We start from the raw sequence: 16,349 nt of genomic DNA, 5'->3' as shown, positions 1-16,349 counted from the left end.
AGGGGCGCAGGAAAAGTGGCGCTGCACTCAGTGCAGCGCCACGTTCCATAAATCTGCCCCTAAGGTTTCTCCTAATCTAATTCTTAAAGGGCGGGGACATGCTCATAGTGTCCTTGAGAATTGTGCGTCAAAATACACTTGCAACAAAAAACACATTCAGGCGCACGCACTAAAAAGTCAAGAGCCAACATGTGTGATCGAATTGAATCAGCAAACTGTGTGCTTTGTTTTATAATCGGCTCTCGTAAATAGGCAGAACTGTCTTATTTTACAACACATCGCATAATCTAATAGAAATCTAGTGAACACCACGCGTGTTTCCAGCCAATGCATTTCTTCATATAAAGAAGCACATTCACAACAATATGACATATGACACACCACAGTAAAGGTCGGTAGAAGATCAACAAAGAGGAACAATTTGCCGATGCAACTCCTCAGGAGATGTGAAAGTGTAAATACATAGTTCTACAAGCCCTGGGTATTTCCAGTGCTCACCACACCAGTTGTTGGTCATCGCAGCTTCCCCATCAACAAAGATGCCACGCTCAGTTTGGAAACAGTCCGCAGGATTAAAGCCCAGTCTATGTTTTTCTGTTTACCCAAGATGCATGGCCACGCGCAAGACTGTGCTTTGGGTCTGTGCACTGCCTGACATCTGTATACAAGGTCTCAAGACAGCCACCTCCTTAGATGCCTCTAGTGGATCACAAGAGATCACTTATTTTCATTTGAATGGTCCACTGTCTACTCCCCACTCTCATCTGAAAAAGAATCAACTGCTGACCAAGAGATGAGGGGGTATGGTTTGCAGAGGAGGGCAGTCTTGAAGTCCGGCACGTACCACCGTCCGCGTGGGCTTAAAACTTCATCTCAATGCCTCAAGCGTTACCAGACATATGTCACTGTAGATGCCTCATTTGTTGCTTGGGTAGGGAGTGAGGCAGAGTTTCCCATCAATCTTCATCGAAAGCTGGTCAAGAATTTGGTCCACAAGGGGAGGACAATGCCCAGCTGGGAACCAATATAGCCCTCAATTGCTTGCCCAAGTTCGCTTAGCGGGTGAGCGGACTGTGGGGCTCGTGATGCCAGTTCGCTGGGACACTGATGCATGCAACAAAGGAGAGGGGCAAACAGATTAACAGGAAATATGATAATTATGGATGAACCAGTACACAAAATACACATTTCACGTTTAACTGAAATTTAGCACAGAGAAGGTTACACTGCACATATACACAATATACATTTGAACATATACCCCTGTTTTTGGCACAAATGCAAAGGCTTACATTTACATGTTTTCTCCACTTACGTTTTCATGCATAACCCTAACTTTACTATAAAGGAAAATATGCCATCCTGGTGGAGTTTCTGCCATAATAAGAGTGAATAAGGTTTGTAAAAATCCAAAATGCTGTTACTGCTAATTAGATTGTGAGACTGGAAATTATAAATGTGAGCCTTGGGGACTTCAAATGTAATTTCTGTTTGTGTGCATGAACATGATGTCTCCTCTTCTTATTTAACAATTCAGCATACATGAGATATTCTCATTCTCATTTATATCTATTGAATACACAATAATCAATTTTAGAAAAAACATCAACGTTTTTGTTTTCGATTATCAGGGTACATATTTTACTTAGTTAATATTTTTTTAACAGCTACGTAAGAAACTCTTTAAGGATGAAGGATGTGTCAGAAATGATCATGTGTATTTAAAACTATTGTTTATGAACTTTTTTTCAGGAGAGAAGAAATGCAAATAGAATAAAGGTGGAAATATCATTTTCTTTTAATTACTGAGACCCTGAATGCATGGATTTCTAATATCTTACTGGTGATCTATTTAGTAATTTTGGAAAATAAAAATACTTTAAAAACACGAACATCCTTTTGCCATTGCAATAATTAGGGGGACGCAGCTGGTTTTGCTTGACGCCCAATGAAGATGGGAGCTTGAGGCTCTGCGGGTGAACTACTCCCTGTGTCAAGGTGGCACTGTAACATTGGAGGATACAGGTCGGCATGATGTGCAGCTGAATTGTTTTATTTTTTTAGCTTTGAACACGGCCCGCTGCATGCAGTCTTTCTTCACGCCGAGACACGCTATTTCTTCTTCAGCGCACCCGCAATTTTCCATGAAGTAGCTGGAATGACTCTTTTCCTTTATATTTTGGCATCTATGCATGAAGTGCTACTTTAGCTTGACACAAATATTTTTGCCTTATTTTCACATTTTTAAATGTATTTTCTCTCAAAACTAACACTATTTTACTTAAATGAGGAACATTTAGTTAATGACCTTAATTCCTTTTCCTTGCTAACAATATGGAAATGACTCTCTTTTAAGCAGCAAGCTTTGGGTTGTTAAAGTACTTTGGCTTTCCAAAGGATTTTGCTGTTGCATAGTTCACATGTTATTCCTTATTTATGGGCAAATCAAGGAAACCAGAAGTTTTTTTTATACTGTCCGCTTGTGCATATAACATGCTTGCTGCAAGCAATCACTATGGTGTTTTTAATGGCATAATGGATGATCCAGGCATTTTTAAACAACAAGGACTGGCTTCTACATCTTTAAAGAAATCCTCAATTAATTCCTGTTCCTCTCATTCCCTTCTGTATATAACCTCAACAAATCCTCCTGGACTGGACACTAAAAGAATTAAAAAAGATCCTCCTTCTCCGTTGCAAACACCTCCTCCTATATCCATTGAATTATTGGAAGTGGAAATCCGAGCGTTGCATCCCTACATGAAGAAAACCAACACAAGATTACAAAGCCTTAGTGATAAATGGACCCAACTGAAAGAAAGAATACTGGAGGTAGAAGAGGTTCCACTTCTACACGATGTTACAATCTGCAATCAGAAAACGTTCTTCTCCAAAAGAGAGTCCAAAAATTCAGAAACAGAAGAAATAACTTACAAACTTATGGCTTCCTCCAAGGTACAAGAGACATTGACCAATTCTCCTTTTTTTCCAATCATTTCTATCTAAACTCCTAGATCTACCAGAAACGTCCTCATTCAATATTCAGAGAACTCATAAGTTAAGTCACAGACATAGTAATGCATCTTCAACTAGTAAGCCTAGGGGAATTGTTCTATATTTCTTACAATACACAAACTTGCTTAAAATCATATCAGCAACCAAAGTTAAGAAACAAATATCCTGGTCAGGTAATATCCTGTTTTTTTCACACGACTTCGGCAAAATAACTGCTGATAGACACATAGCATTCTTAATTATTGGGCCAGCAGTTTGTTCTATTAATGCAAGTTTTGGCCTTCTTCATCTTTGCCTTTTAAAGATAACTTACACAAGCAAAATAATGACATATGATGATTCAGCAAATTTAAGACATTTTCTTGAACACTATAAAGCTGGAGAAACAGAAAGACTGCAAATCCATTGACTATTGGCTTTTGTTTCATTTATCTGTGTATTTCAACACACATATCTTACATGCTTCAACTTCCAATATTTATATAGTTCACAATATTAATGTCTAGTTTTCTTATAAATTGTTTTTATATTTATTTTCCTTGTAAGCTACAAATCTCCTTAAACTCATTTCATGTTGTTTTTACTTCTTGCATATGTTGCAGTGCTTGTCTTACATCTCCCTCATCAAAGTCTTCCCCAATTCCTTTCCTTTTAGTAGACGCAGACCAGCAGTGTCATTTTCATTATGAGGCCTCAAGATCCTCAACATTTTGTGATATATATATATCAAAGCAATGGGTCTGATGCAGTTTTCAGTGGCGCTCTCCTGTTGCCGGTTCAGGTGACAGAGGAGACCACCCTCTAATTATTTATTATGCAAAGAATTCACCGCACTCCACAGGGTCCTGCATATCACTTTTATTCCAAGCAGTCAGTAACCACTAATGGGTTTCGACTTATAATAAGTCTTGTTCACCGCTAGTAAGTCCTTTTGCTATTTTTTTTAAATAGTAAAATTCCATCCTGCTCAGCATAATGTATTCTGCACATCGTAGTCACCAAATATGAAAGTTACATAAAACAATTCACAAAAATTAACAAAAAATCGCAAATGTGCTGTTTTATGTATTAGTATCTACTATGATGGTCACTCAGACATAAATTCACATTTTTATGAGAGACTTATGACAATATCCTCATTTAGAATATATCAGGATGTTTATGCCTCGTTGTTGACAAGTTATGTTGTTTGACAATATTTAAAAGCTAAGTGCCAATGTTGATGAGGAGCTTTTTGTACATTTATAGGAGTTGACACTGAACATGGAGGTGTAAATTGAAAATATCTGAATATTATTAGAGACATTATATGACTTAAGAAATAAAAAATGTATGTGAGAAATTCGAAATAAAAGGTGGGATGTGCAGAGTTTCAAAGATTAGGGGGATTCGCCTGACATAGGCAGATACCATACAAGCAATAGGCACTTAGCCAACACTGCAGTGGTGGGCAGTCGAGTTTATGAATTTCGCTCATTTATGTTAAGCCTAATTTAGAGCATGATCATCTAGCTTTTATATATTGTCAAGCAACATGACATGTTAACAATGAGTTATAAACATCCTAATATATTCTAAATGAGGACATTGTCATAAATCTCTTATAAAATATGTGAATTTATGTCTGAGTGACCATCATAGTAGATACTAATACATAAAACAGCACATTTGCGATTTTTTTTAATTTTTGTGAATTTGTTAATGTAACTTTTGTATTTGGTGACTATGATGTCCAGAATGCATTATGTTGAGCAGCACGGACTCTTACTATTTAAAGAAAATAGCAAAAGGACTTACTAGCCGTGAACAAGACTTGTTATAAGTCGAAACACGTTGCTGGTTACTGACGGCTTGGAATAATGGTTTATACAGGACCCTGTGGAGTGCGGTGAATTCTTTGCATTATATATATGTATGTATATATATATATATATATATATACATACATACATACACACACACACACACACACACATTTTCCCCTTGTTTACCCTACCTGTATTTCTTCTTGATGTACCATCTTTTTCTTCTCTATTTCATATATACTCCTTCATTTTCTTCCCTCTGATACTCTTTTTTCTTTGTCTTTTTACTCTACTTACATATTTATTTCATAATTCATTTCTATTCTCAAAATATATTTGGTTATATTTACAATATGCTCAATATAATCATCATTGTAATATATATAGCTTTAAAAAATAAAATATTGGTTGGAATACCAGAGGGTGAGTTTACCCATTAAGAGACAGCGAGTATTATTTCCCTTACTCAAGCTTAATACTCATATTGCATTCATACAACAGTGACATCCCATAGAATCTGAGAACTTAAAACTAAAAAGATTTTGGGTAGGTAAAGTTTTCTTTTCTCCAGGAAATGGTAAAAAATGGTACTATCATTTTATGCAATAAATCTCTCAATGTACAATTAGAATTTTGCATAAATCGGTACATTTCTAATCTCTGACCATGCACCTGGTATTGTACACCTAGATCTTTCACCTAAATCTATTGGTTCAAAACAATGGAGATTTGATAACACATTATCACTACACACTTCTTTCAATAGATTATCCACTGGAAATGCAGAAGCTTAACTCCTCATATCTAGCGCCAGTTACTATCATGGTCAGAATACATATGGTAACTTTTAAGGGAATTATCTCAAAATTAAAAAAAAAAAGTTGAATCAAAATGGATTTTATTGTAGATTCTATAAATAACAGTTTATATAATATGTGGCTATCTTGAATTAATTTCTTCAATATTATCAGAAGTTGCACACTCCCAACAGTTATCCCACAGAGCAACAAATCGCACATTACTTTTCTACCATAGGGAAATCCTTTGATAGGCACGTAGACATTGAATCCCTAGAATCAGATATATCTACAGCTAATCTTATTAGAGCTCTTTGTTCACTTAAAAGAGGCAATACCCTGGGTCCTGATGGATTTACAAGTGAGTTCTTCACCCACTTCTCACAACTACTTATATCTAAACTTCTCATCTTAATTCGATCTTTGATACAGTCAGAAAAGTTTAGTAGACTCTTCCCTGATGTACTGATTTGCCTTATTCCAAAGCAAAATAATGACTTCCAACAGTGTCCAAATTGTATACCTGTTTCCCTTGCTTAAATAGATTACATTTTTATTACGGTTCTAACACTACCAATGGAATCTTTACTACCAACTTACTTGGTAAGGAACAATCTGGATTTGTCAAAGGGAGAAAAATCATTGATAACACCAGATTATCTTTTGATAATCAAACTCTAGCAAAAATGCACATCTTATAGTGGCAATCACATTGCATGCTGAAAAGGCCTTTGATAGATTTGACTGGCTTTCTATTTTTCAAACTCTCAAATGGTTCAGATCAGGGCCTAATATATTTACTTTAATCTCTCTTTTATACACTTCCCCCTTCATGCTGCCATTTTTATTAAAGGCCTTACTTTCAATTATTTTAGTTTTCTTTTTTATCTGGCAATAGGACATTTCATATCCATCTTATGGCAAAACTCGGATCTCTATGGTGTTCAATATAATGAACAGCATTTTAAATTAGCAGTTTATGCTGAGATAAACTACTATTCCTGTTGAATCCTCAAACATCTATATTGGCCTTTTGAAACAAAGTTGATCCATACTCTTTGGTATCTGTATATAAAGTAAATCCTGAAAAATGTGTGATCCTACCCCTAATTTATCATGAAACACTCAGGAAAAAGTATATACGTTTCTGTTTCACCAACTCTATTAACAAATCAAGCACATTAAGTATGGAAGTGTGTCTCATTAAATTAACAATACTTATTAACAGATAGAATCTATGACACCTTTCTTGGTGTGCTTTTTAGATTCCCTTAAAATGATGCTAGTCCCCATTATAATACACAGTATAAAATATTCTTTAAGTATCCCCTTTACGTTTTTTAAGAGAACTAAGTCTATTCATTCCTCTTTTCTCTGTAATAAGAAAAAGCTACTCATGTCTTTAATGAACTCAGAACAAGCAAAGCAGGATGGAGGGGTGCAATTTCCAGATTTTTACAATTATTATAGTCTTTCCGCGTGATTTCAGAATGAAGCTTTCTATCCTCCATTTCCCTTAACGGACACCTGAAATTCTCACAGAAACCACAAAATATGTCTTCTACACTCTCTAGAAATATGTGTATTCTATTAGGACTCTCTTTGACTTACAAACATTTTAAAACTCAACTCTATGGTACAGTAAATGAATAACGAAAAATTGCTAATCCGTTTTCTGGAAGACATGGCGAAAAAAAGGTTTATTTTGGGTTCATCAATTATTTTCCAACACCTCCTTAATTTTGTTTTCATAAGCACAGTCCCTTTTTGATTTCCCAACTTCTTTTCAAAACAAATTCAATGTATTAACCAGTTCTATATAAACTACTTACAGTCAGCTTCATCTGCAAGCTCATACTAACTTCTCTCAACATACATTCTTATGCACAGTTTTAGAAACTATTCTAAAATTACCTACAATTTACGAACACCTTTGATGGTCAGATGCAAAAAAGAACAAGTCAGACATAGAATCAAAATGGGAACATGGTCTAGGTGTAGTTTGGCCAATTTTCCTCTGAAGAAAGATTTAAATGAAAATCAAAAAGTATTCCTGTACAGCAAACACTAATCAAACATTTTTTTTGCACACAATTGACTTTTATTATCTCCTTTAAATTTACATAAAATGTATTCACACACCCCTCCTGCATATTGGTCATGTAACAAACAGAATGCTGACTTAAATCATTTACTTTTTTTCTTGCCAATCTGTTCACGATTTTGGGTTTAAAACTTGAAACCAAGTTAACTTTATTTGTCAATCCCATGTACCTTTTATATTTGCAAATATATTTTCGGGAAGTTTATCAGGAGAATGGAAAAACGTTTCTGTTGATGTGAAAATACTTGACCTTTCATTAGTTGTCACCTTTTAACAGATGACAAAAAATTGGAAAGATTTCACCCAAGTACCCAATTTTGCCCAATTATCTTATCAAAATTGGTGGTACCCTGCCTGTTTTAACCACAGATTAGATAGAGTACATAGTCACCCTATGTCACTTGTTCAAAAATGTGATTCCTTATTGTCTCCACAAAACCTTACAAAACCTGTCCATGCCATGATCATGAAATTGTATATTCTACTGATTACCACTCACAAGTCATGCTTGGTTTCCCAGTCATTGAGAGAGACAGTAGTAAATGTTTGGAAAAAGCAGTCAACACCCACGTCAAAAATTAAATTGGGTGCAATGGTTGACTTTACCACAATTAGGTGTCCTGGTAGAGCAAAAGAGTCTGTGGCAGTGGTCACATTTGACAACTTATTAATCAACATTGATTGCAGTGCTATTGCAGCCCCAGTCTTATGCAGTTGTTGGTGCCCTTGAAAACCCTCAACCATCTAATCATCCTTGCCGGTCTCCAGCTTGTTGGATTTCTCATAGATCTCCTCATTTTAAAGCGCCCACTACCAAATGATTGCACGTATCCCATTGAACCCCACGAAAGGTGAGTTTTTTTTATTCATGTGTTCATTAATTTAATTACACCATAATAAATGCAGAAGTGAATTATGAAGTGCTATATAAAAAGGTAGATATGGTCACTATTGACTCCCCCAAAACAATACTTTTATCCACCATGGCAAGGCCCTCTCCTCAAACCGGTTTAATATTTCTATTTCTCCTGTTGGCCATATGGTATAGTAATGTGGATATTCATTTTATATATATATATATATATATATATATATATATATATATATATATATATATATATATATATATATATATATCAGGGAGTACCAGGTTCTTCTGATGGAAGGAAGAGATCACATTAGACAGAAAATTAGCATGAGGTGCTCTTATGGTCATTGAACTTCTTGCTTTCCTATTCCCACTAGTCCCTGTTGCAGCACATCAAGGCAGCTTCGCCTATCTGTCTAAGATAATCCCTACAAACCTTTTTCCATTGTAAATGCATAGCACCCTGCTTTAATTAGTTTGCTGTTGCTTATTTGGGGCTTCCTAAAACCTTATTCCACAAATTACATCTTATTACATTTTATACAAAATGTGGCAGCGCAAATCCTTATGTCACTGCAGTGTAGGGATCATGCCTTGTTGACCCTTGCTTCACTGCAGTGACTGTTGGTTCAGGAATGCCTCAGACACCGAGAAATCCAACTTCTATTCAAAGCTTTGTAGCAAACATGTTTCACTTACCTGCTTACTAAATTTTCCCTCTCTGATCTGAGAAGCCAGCTTGCACCATCTTGGCAATGCCACTTACAATTCATGCCACCTAATGAGTGCACCTGTGTGTCAGACCTTTTTCATCTGAAGCTGCAGCCCTGTTGGCTTTGTTATCTTAAAACGTTTTAGAAAGAACCTAACCACTTTTGATTTTGGGGCACAGTAAAGACAAAGGGGGTCATTTTGACCTTGGCGGACGGCGGAGGCCGTCCGCCAAGGTACCGCCGCTGAATGACCGCACCGCGGTCAAAAGACCGCGGCGGCCATTCAGACATTTCCTCTGGGCCGGCGGGCGCTCTCCAAAAGAGCGCCCGCCGGCCCAGAGGAAATGCCCCTCCAACGAGGACGCCGGCTCAGAATTGAGCCGGCGTAGTTGCAGGGGTGCGACGGGTGCAGTTGCACCCGTCGCGTATTTCAGTGTCTGCTTAGCAGACACTGAAATACTTTGCGGGGCCCTCTTACGGGGGCCCCGCGGCACCCCCTACCGCCATCCTGTTCCTGGCGGGAGACCCGCCAGGAACAGGATGGCGGTAGGGGGTGTCAGAATCCCCATGGCTGCGGAGCGCGCTCCGCAGCCATGGAGGATTCACAAGGGCAGTGGTAAACCGGCGGGAGACCGCCGGTTTATCCTTTCTGGCTGCGGCTGAACCGCCGCGGTCAGAATGCCCTCGGGAGCACCGCCAGCCTGTTGGCGGTGCTCCCGTGGTCGGTGACCCTGGCGGTCACCGGCCGCCAGGGTCAGAATGACCCCCAAAATGCCTATCCATGCTAGCTATTCTCACAATTATTCAGTTTGTTAACCCTGTCCCTACAGCCTCTACAGCTAACCTCTCCAACCTCAAGAAGCAGAGATGTGTATAACGTGCTTTGCAGAAATAAGCACAAATACAAAATAAAATTGACAGTGCCAGCAAAGTTAGATCTCCATAGGTTCTATGCCACAGTTTAGGGAAGAACATAATCCCACATTTGTCTTAATGCCAAACAGTATGACCTTCTGCTACATCTAGATCCAGTTGTGTAGATCAGTGTTTCAATAAGGATCATTCTGTTTTGAATAGATGACCTAACATTTCTTTGTCTGTGTGTCCGGGTTAGTCAATTATATTGTTAATTGGTGTTATTTGGGAAATGTCAGTCTGAATTCCGGGGTGAGATCTGAGGCTTTCCAACAACAACTTCCAAATGTATTTTAATAGTTATCACTTTAGTAAATCCTTAAAGGGAGTCAATGAATGTTGTAATTAGGCCAGCAACTGGGGGTTTGGAGGGGGGGGGCATGTAGAAAGTTGGTACAACAATAGACTTGCCTTCGGTGCTATTACCTACATGGAAGTGGACAAGCTTATTTCATATGGGAATCAGTTACATCTTTACTTACACTGTTATTTTGGAGGATAGGCCTATGGTCCAGGTGAGCTCTGTTCCACTGAAACAGTACCTCCCTGAAGATTCCTAGTGATGCGCGTTCTCTTCAAATGATTAGGGCCAGCACCAACAGAACCGGGAGTGATGGATTCAACGTCTTGGTCTGCAAACAATGGGGAAAACAGAATGCATGAATAAAGAATCTGTACACAAGCACTGACAAGGGCATTGGTGAGAATTTGTTGTACGTACCTTTTGCAGCATCTGTTAAGACGCTGGTGGAGACTGTTGGTGACACAATCACTGATTTTCGAGCAGCAACAGGTTCAACAACTGAGACATTATTGGATCCATTGCAGGCTGAGTCATCTGGTGACTTGATCACTGATTCCTGAGCAGTGACAAGTTCAGCAGACTCTGGGGTGATTTCAGCTGCAACCTCAGGGCCCCAGTGGTCCTCTCCATCTGCACAGGATTGATTCTGTTGATCCTCAGATAATATGTCAGATCCCCTGGATTCTACAGCAGGGTGAATATCAGTTGCATCTGGTAAAGTCAGTTCATCAGATAAATCTAGTGAAGTTAGGTAGCAGCTAGGGATGGGTATATCTCCCGCGTTGATTCGACGTATCAGCTCATCAAAGATGTCAGAATCAATAGCCAGCATGAGCAATCACACATATTTTCCATTAAGCAACATATGTTGATTTTAAAACAAATGTAATAAACATTTAAAGTGGTGTGGAAAAGAGTGGCAGAGAGAGAGTGAAAAATAACTAGTAGAAAGAAGTTTAAAGAAAGAGAGAAAGTAGAGGATCTGGAAAAGAGTGATAGTGAAAGATTGGGTGGCAAGACATAATTTACAAATATATCAGGAACATACTACACAGAGAATTTCAGACATCACCTCCCTCACATTAACTTTCCATCCCACTTTTCCCACCACAAATTTAAAAGGTTGGGTGGGAAGGTGTACTGGTGTCCACAAGGAGCAGATTGGTAAGACACAGAGGGTAAGAACACCAGCAAATAACAAGATAGGCAAGGGAAAGAGTTGGTGGAGCCTGGAAAGGAAAATGGGATGGGCTGAATAAATATCTTTAAAAAGTATCAACTGGGATGTTGAAGGGGACAGATGAGATGCCAATAGGGAGATATGGGCTATGTGTTGCACAAAACTGTTGGACCCAGAGCCATAGACAGATGAGTAACAGGTGCAGAGCTACTATCACCTCATGTGCAGAGCTACCACTGCACCTTCCTAGTACTGACCTACAGGGGAGGGAAGATCACAGTGGCTGCTCTCCAACCAACTGATTTAGTTCGTTCACTGTGCAATGTTGCCAACAAATCCTGTACTAAACTTGGGAAATTTACCACTAGAAAGTCTGTACGTGGTGATTTCACATAGAAACTACACATTTCAGCATTCCTAAAACTATTAAACACTGTTACACTAAGACACATTTAAACAATATATCTATATGTATACATTTCTTTTACTATAATTAGGTAGCAAGTTAATTTTTCATCATTGGAAAATATTTACTTAAAATTCTGCATATTAGAGAAATAGTGTAGTACTATGTTGCAGCATTTTATCAGCTAGATCAAACAAACATGTTACCTACCTTTGGTACCGCTCTTTCTGGTAGAGACGTTATTTAATTGTAGATTCCTCACCTTTTGAATATTCCCCAGGCGTCAGACTGGATCCAGACACTTATTCAGCAGTGCATCCGCACACCGGTAGGTGGCGTTGTGCGCCTTTGCATTGACTCCATTCCACTCTAGAAATGATGTGCGCAGCCTATATAGACACATCTCCAGCATGCTGACATCAGTTGCTTTCAAGCCTGACTGTTTCCTCAGGTGCAGAGCCCCAATAGCAAGTTGGTTGTGGCCAGTGTGCATATTCCTAGACTTGGGATCTTATTAATGGATTTGGAGTTCAGACCACAGAATGGGAAGCATGGGAGGGTCAGTGAGGAATATGTGGTTAGACAGTTTGTATAAAAAAAAAAGCATTACCAAAAAGGTAAGAAACGTGTTCTTCTGATAGAGACTTCTGACCACGGATTACTCGCCTTTTAAATAGATACCAAAACAGTTCCTATTTAGAGGTGGATCTATGGATGGACTCAAACCAAAATGTCCTGTGGGACCGAGCAGGTGAAATGCCCCTTTCGGTAAACCTGGCTGCCGAGACAGTAGTGCTTTATGAATGTATTGAGTGATGCCTATGTAGTTACCCACATAGCTGCCTGGCAGATGTCAAGGACACTAACTCTGCAAACTAATGCAGTGGTAGCAGCTTTTGCCTAGTGGACTGAGCCTGCAGTCCTTCCATAGACTGCTTTTTGGCCAATGTGTAGCAGATCCTAAAGCAAAGCATGATCGAGCAGGAGAATAGTCAGTTTCTGCATGGCATTTCCATTTATTTGCTCCATTGAACCATACGAAGAGCTGATTGTGTGCCTGCTGTTGTCTGGTACCATCAATGTAAAAGCTCAGAACTCTCTTGGGGTCCAAGCAATGGAGTCTCTTCCTTCTCCTCAGAGAGGTGAAGCAGAACAAAGAACAGCAGCAGGGCGATGATTTGGCCGATGTAGAATGGTGTAACAACCTTTTGGAAAAATAGATGCTTGCGTCCATAGAACCAGTTTGGGAAGCAGGCTAACAAAGAGAGCCTGAAGTTCACTTATTCGCTGCGCCGAGGTGATGGTGACATAGAACATCATCTTGAGGATGAGAAGCTGCAAGGACAGCTGTAAAGTAGCACAAAAGGATTACACATCAAACATGAGAATCAAGGTAAGGTCCCACTGTGGCCTGAGAAAAAGAGAGGGGGGGGAACGAGTAATGCAGGCCTTTAAAAAATGCATCACAACTGTTGGTTTAAACAATGAGGGCTGGTCCGGCAATCGTAGAAAGGCAGAAGAGGCAAAAGGTACCCTTTAACTGTGCCCAAAGCAAAGCCTTGCTGAGCGAGAGACAAAACAAACAACAGAATTTCACATAACTTGGGCTGGAAAAGGATCAATCTGGTGTGTGCTGCACCAAACCACAAATTTGTCCAAATAACAGATGTATACAGTTTTTGTAGAGAGATGCCTAGCTGCCAAGATGCCATCAACCACCTTCAGAGAATGGTCAAAGGTGTTCAGCTGTCACTGATCAATCTCCATGCACGAAGGTGGAGATTGCAAAGACCTGGGTGCAGAACTCTGCCCTGTTGCTGCAACAGCAGGTCCTCCCAGAGGGGCAGCCTGAACAGAGCCCAGCAGCTCTGGCTACCTTACCATCCATGCTCAATCTTTGGCTTTCAGTGCCAAGCAGATGGCTTGAGGCTCCAGGAAGTTGATGATGAGCCTGGCCTCAGCCAGAGACCTTTGATCTACACCTCTCCCAGGTAACTGCCCAAACCCAGAAGTGATGTATCAGTCACCACTTGTCAGCTCTTGGTAGGTTAGAGGAAGGGGTCTGCAACCGAGCCAATCATGACTAATAACCATCACTGCAGATCTTTCTTAGTCTCTGAAATCTGAATGTGGTTTGAGAGGTTCCTTTGATATTGGGCTCACCTCGACTTCAGATCCTCATGCATGCAGGGCACACATATGCCACCTGGTGTGCTTGACAAGAAGGATGGAGGAAGTCATCAGGTCCAGAAGCCTCAGAGTCGACCTCGCTGAGATCCAGAACAGAGGATGAAAGATTGCAAAAATTCCCTGGATCCTTCTTTCCAGGGAAAAGGCATGGAACTGAACTGTGCAGAATGACTCAGATGAGCCAGAACATTAGAGAAGAAGTTTTGACTTCAACATGTTGACAGTGAACCCCAAAGATGACAGGAGGTTTGTTGTAGTCTGGAGGAGGTTGACGACTGTTTGGGCCGAGCACATTTGCAACAGCTGTTCACTGAGGTGGAGAAAGGCTAGGACCCATGACCTCTGAAGGTGTGCTGCAACCACCACAATCACTTTGTGGTAGTGAATCAAATGGGAGCACAGTGAACTCAGTTGCGGCTTGCTGCGCTCACAAGGATTGGGGTGGGGCACGTGACAGTGCCGGTGTGGGGGTGGGTTTAAAATGTAATTAAATTATTTAAAAAAAAAAACTTAACTGATCTGCTGCCACCCTGCGCCGCTGCTCTTTCTCCCGTCACTGCAGGCACAGGCTCTCAGCCTGCCCTGCAGCCAATCCTGACGCTGCTCTGAGCACTGAGAGCCTGTGCCTGCTCTCTCCAGCCTGGCAACACAGTGCCGGGCTGGAATAAGCCTACTGCGCATGTGTGTTTGGCCGGCCCGAGATGGCCGGCCAAACATAAATGCGCACTGAGAGGAGTGCACAGTGCACTCCCCTCATCCTCATCATCCCCAATGGTCCACCCCTTTAACAAACATTTTGTTTCTTAAAGGATTTGCACTGGCTGCTCCTGGAAGGGGGGCGACTCTCCTCCCCCCTAACGGAGGAGCCGCTGCTGAGTGAACTGAAAATGCTCCAGTCCCACCACAAACAGCAGCTAGCACTGATGAACCTGCAGGATATGTATTTGGAGCCCTGCAGGTCCAAGACCCCTATCCAGTCTCCAGCGCTGAGGATAGACAAGACCTGGGCCAGTGGGAGCATCTTGAATTTTTCCCTCCAGAGGACAGCATTGAAAGGTGCAGATCTAAAATAGGATGAAGGCCTCCGTCCTTCTTTGACACCAAACAGTAGTGGGAAAAACAACAGCGACCTACTTTTGGCCAGGTACCCTCTCAATAGCCCCTTTGGCCAAAGGGCTTGCACTTTCTGCCGTAAAATGGTCAGATGGTCCTCTGTTAGCCATTCATAGTATGGCACAAGTTGCTGCGTAGGGGCCGTGAAGGACAAGGTGCACTCCTTTAAGACTATCTGCAGGACCTACATGTCAGATGTTAAGGATCCTGCCTCCAACTGGGTGGCTGTGCTCTACTGAGGGAATGCTGAAGGAGTTTGGAAGGTGTGACTGTTGGGGGTTGGGGTGGTGGAAGCCAGTGGGTTGAGTGTCTCTCAGACCACGAGCACAGGGGCAGCAAGTACAACAGTCTTGATTGTGAAACTGCTGGGCACCCTGTTTAGGCTGAATTGGCTGCTGGTAGAGGGTACCTCTGCTGAAGCCGTGAAAGGAACAGTAGGGTTGACGCCACTGGTGAGGTGGGGCAGATAAGGGTAGTGAGCATGCTGTGGCCCTATTCTCTTTGAAGTACTCCAGAGTAGAATCTGCCTTGCCCCAAACAGGTGATAGCAACAATACAACATTACCCAGAAAAACATGTTGACTGCAGCCAGGCGTGACAGTGAATGGCGACATGAGTGCTAATGGTGCGCCGGATAGGTTCAGTGGTGTCCAAGCCACAACAAATTGTGAACCTGGCCGTATCACTACCATCCTACATAACTTGAGTTAGGAGTGGTCGGAGATCTTCCAAGATACCTGGAAAGACTTGAGCCACCGAATAACAAAGAGCTTGGGAATAGCAGCCCAGCAGGCAACTGGCAATCAAAGACCTGACAGCCAAACTGGTTGAAGAAAATACCCTGTTCCCACAGGTTTCCACTCATTTGGGAGTATTCAGAAAGGTGTTCAGGTTCGTACAACTGGTAGACACATGTACCACCAAGTTGTTCTGGGGAGG

At 40.7% G+C, this 16,349-nt stretch overlaps 1 long non-coding RNA gene across 1 annotated transcript; it reads right to left on the bottom strand.

Annotated features, from left to right (window-relative positions):
• Window positions 1-227: 227 nt before the first annotated feature.
• Window positions 228-11,324, bottom strand: LOC138247400 (uncharacterized). Its single transcript, XR_011194490.1, has 3 exons — window positions 10,939-11,324; window positions 10,700-10,849; window positions 228-1,104 (listed from the first exon to the last, which is right to left on the bottom strand). It is a non-coding gene; the product is annotated as an uncharacterized lncRNA (long non-coding RNA).
• Window positions 11,325-16,349: the final 5,025 nt, after the last annotated feature.

The sequence above is a fragment of the Pleurodeles waltl genome, chromosome 7 (assembly GCF_031143425.1).
Source record: "Pleurodeles waltl isolate 20211129_DDA chromosome 7, aPleWal1.hap1.20221129, whole genome shotgun sequence".
NCBI classification, from domain to species: Eukaryota; Metazoa; Chordata; class Amphibia; order Caudata; family Salamandridae; genus Pleurodeles; species Pleurodeles waltl.
Note: the sequence above shows the minus strand (reverse complement) of the source record. Positions and strands in the feature narration are given on the sequence as shown.